The sequence below is a fragment of the Pristiophorus japonicus genome, unplaced genomic scaffold, assembly GCF_044704955.1.
Source record: "Pristiophorus japonicus isolate sPriJap1 unplaced genomic scaffold, sPriJap1.hap1 HAP1_SCAFFOLD_506, whole genome shotgun sequence".
NCBI classification, from domain to species: Eukaryota; Metazoa; Chordata; class Chondrichthyes; family Pristiophoridae; genus Pristiophorus; species Pristiophorus japonicus.
Window position 1 is genome coordinate 188409 of NW_027254412.1, and position 4032 is coordinate 192440.

The 4032-nt window shown below is 41.6% G+C and overlaps 1 non-coding gene across 1 annotated transcript; it reads left to right on the forward strand.

Moving 5' to 3' along the window:
* Positions 1-1703: 1703 nt before the first annotated feature.
* trnaf-gaa (transfer RNA phenylalanine (anticodon GAA)) lies at positions 1704-1776 on the forward strand. The gene has a single exon. It is a non-coding gene; the product is annotated as a tRNA-Phe (tRNA).
* Positions 1777-4032: the final 2256 nt, after the last annotated feature.

The following is a 4032-nucleotide window of genomic DNA, read 5'->3' on the forward strand; positions in this document are numbered from 1 at the left end:
GTCTCATTCTCCTATTTCCATTTTCGGTTCCGTCTCTCAAGAATTGTTCATTGACATTTCCCCACAAATAAATGTCAACAGCTAACAAAAGATTACCCTCAGCCATAAGGATATGCCTCAGAACAAATTGATCGGAGTGCACAGAGGGAGTTTTAATCCAAATGTAAACTGTGCATTAAATGACATGGGAGTATTTGATGGGATAGTGTAGATCTTTACGCTATATCTAACCCGTGCTGTATCTGCCCTGCGATTGTTTGATGGGACTTTGTAGAGGGAGCATTAGTCGGTGCCTAAACTGTGCTGTACCTGCCCTGGCAGTGTGTGACACGTGGCAAATAAAAAACAGAAAATTGTGAAGTGATACTTTTTGATAGGAAGAATGAGGAGAGGCAAAATATACTAAAGGATACAATTCTAAAAGGTGTGATGAACACAGAGACCTGGGGATATATGTGCACAAATCATTGAATGTGGCAGGACAGGTTGAGAAAGTGTTTTGAAAAGCATACTTCATCCTGGGCTTCATAAATAGAGCCATAGAATACAAAAGCAAGGAAATTATGACGAACCTGTTTAAAACACTGATTATGCATCAAATGAAGTTTTGTGTCCAATTCTGGGCACCGCGCTTTAGTAAGGATATGAAGGCCTTAGCGAGGGTGCAAAAAGATTTACGTGTGCTTCCAGGGATAAGGTACTTCGGTTATGTGGAGAGACAGGAGAAGCTGGGGTTCTTATCCTTAGAGCAGAGAAGGGTGAGATAACACACAGAGTGCCACTAAGTAGTTCAAAGTGCAGTGGATTGCTCACCTTCAGTGCTGTCCCTCAATCCCAGTCCATCTCTGGGAGATTGTTACAAGAATCAGCCCATCCTCGCAACACAAATATTACCGATGCAATAACAGATCTAAATTACTTTGCACACAACTCTTGCTAGCTAGTAACGAAATTAAACGTATGTTCCAACGAAAAAAGTATTGCATCCTCCCACCCTCACGCATATATATCTTTATTTATATTAATATCTATCCACCGTCGATATATCTTCTGTCTATCTTACAGACGCATGGTCGAATGCAGAAATAACTGACAACCATGTCTGTTGTACAATAAATAGAGATATAATCCTTGGAGTGGGAGTTTATCCCAAAACTATCTGAGACTAAGGCAAAAGTGAGAAACACTGAGCCCCGGTTGACACAAACAGACATTGTGTTGTGAAGTCAAAAGATACATGGCCCAGTTTAACATAAAGGCAGACAGGGCCTAGTGTAACATAGAGGGAGACAGGGTCGAGTGTAACCTAAACAGAGACAGGGCCTAGTGGAATATAAATGGAGACAGGGTCCAGCATAACATAAACAGAGACAGGGCCTCGTGTAATATAAAGACAGACAGGGCCTAGTAAATATAAACAGAGACAGGGCCTAGTGTATTATAAACAGAGACAAGATCTAGTGTAATATAAACCAAGACAGGGCCAAGTGTAATATAAACAGAGAGAGGGCCTAATGTAATTAAACAACGACAAGGTTTAGTGTAATTTCAACAAAGATAGTGCCAAGTGTAATAAAAACAAAATAACATAAGCAATAGGAGCAGGAGTAGGTCACCTGGTCCCTCGATCCTGCTCTGCAATTTACTATCATGGCTGATCTGATTATGGACTCAGCTGCACCTCTTTACGATCCGAAATGCCAGCCGAAATATCACAGTTGGAAGAGCGTTAGACTGAAAATCTAAAGGTCCCTTGTTCAATCCTGGGTTTCGGCAGATGTTTTTTGGCATGCAGGTACAGCAGGCAGTTAAGAAAGCAAATGGCATGTTGGCCTTAATCGCGAGGGGATTTGAGTACAGGGGCAGGGATGTGTTGCTACATTTGTGCAGGGCCTTGGTGAGGCCACACCTGGAGTATTGTGTACAGTTTTGATCTCCTAACTTGAGGAAGGACATTTTTGCTATTGAGGGAGTGCAGTGAAGGTTCACCAGACTGATTCTCGGGATGGCGGGACTGACCTATCAAGAAAGACTGGATTAACTGGGCTTGTATTCACTGGAGTTCAGAAGAATGAGAGGGGACCTCATAGAAACGTTTCAAATTCTGATGGGTTCAGACCTGTTAGATGCAGGAAGAATGTTCCCAATGTTGGGTAAGTCCAGAACCAGGGGTCACAGTCTAAGGATAAGGGGTAAGCCATTTAGGACCGAGATGAGGAGAAACTCTTCACCCAGAGAGTGGTGAACCTGTGGAATTCTCTACCACAGAAAGTTGGTGAGGCCAATTCACTAAATATATTCAAAAAGGAGTTAGATGAAGTCCTTACTACTCGGGGGATCAAGGGGTATGGCGAGAAAGCAGGAATGGGGTACTGAAGTTGCATGTTCAGCCATGAACTCATTGAATGGCGGTGCAGGCTAGAAGGGCCGAATGGCCTACTCCTGCACCTATTTTCTATGTTTCTATGTTTCTATCCACATAACCGTTTGTTCTCTTATTGTTCAAAGATATTTCTATCTCCACCTTAAATATATTCAATGACTTAGCCTCCACAACTCTCTGGGGCTGAGAATTCCACATATTACAACACTCTAAGCGAAGAAATTCCCCTCATCTCAGTTTTAAATGGGCGGCTCCTTATTCTGAGACTGTGTCCCCTAGTTTTATTTTCCCCTGAGTGGAAATATCCTTTCTGCATTCATCTTGTCGAACACCCTTATTATCTTATAAGTTTCAATAAGATCACCTCTCATCTTCTGAATTCCAATGTGTATAGGCCCAACCTACTCAACCCATCTTCATAAGTCAACCCCCTCAGCTCTGGAATCAATGTTCACTGAAATGCCTCCAATGCAGATATATCCTTTCTTAAATACAGAGACCAAAACTGGACGCAGTATTCTCGCTGTGGCATCATCAATATCCTGCACAGTTTTGCCCATGAACTTAGTCTGTCCATATTCCTTTGCAGATTTTTTGTATCCTCCTCACAATTTTCTTTCCCACCTATCCCTATCTTTGTAACATTTGCAAACTGGCTATATTACACTGCAGGCCTTCATCCAATTTATTATGAGCGATTGTAATAGTTGAGGTTCCAACCCTGATCCCTGCGACACACCACGAGTTACTGTTTGCCAAATGGAAATTGACCAATATATCCCGACTCTCCGATCTGTTAGTTAGCCAATCCTCTATCCATATATTAACCCCAACGCCGTGAACGTTTATCGTGCAGTAACCTTTTATGTGGCATCTTATCGAATGCCTTCTGGAAATCCAAATAAACTACATCCAATGGAGCCCCTTTATCCAACTTGCTCGTTACATCCTCAAAGATCTCCACCAAATTTGTCAAACTTGATTTCCCGTTCACGAAACCATGCTGACTGTGCTTGATTGAATTATGCTCTTCCAAATGTCCCGCTACTGCTTTCTGAATGGACTCCAGCATTTTCCCAATGACAGATGTTCGGCTCACTAGTCTATAGTTGCTTGCCTTCTGTCTGCCTATTTTTTAAAATAGGAGCACTAAATTTGCAGTTTTCTAATCCGCTGGGACCGCCCCAGAAGCAAAGGAATGTTGGTAGATTACAACCAATGCATCACCATCTCTGCAGCCACTTTTTTCAGGACCTTTGGATGTAAGCCACCAAGTCCTGGGGAATTGTCTGCCTTAAATCCCATTATTCTACCGAGTATTACTTCATTAGTGATAATAATTGTAATAATTTCCTCCCTCCATATAGTACATTGATTTTCCACTATTTGGATGTTTTTAGTGTCTGCTTCCGTGATGACCGATACAAAATATTTGTTCAATGCGTCTGCCATTTACCTGCTCTCCATTATTAATTCCCCAGTCAGATCCTCTTGTTTACCAACATTTAGTTTAGCATCTCTTTTGCGTTATGTACATGTGGAAAGTCTTACCATCTGTTTTTATATTTCGTGCTGGTTTATTTTCCTAATCTGTCTTCTCTCTCTTTATAATTTGTTTAGTTGTTCTTTGCTGGCTTTATAAAGTTTCC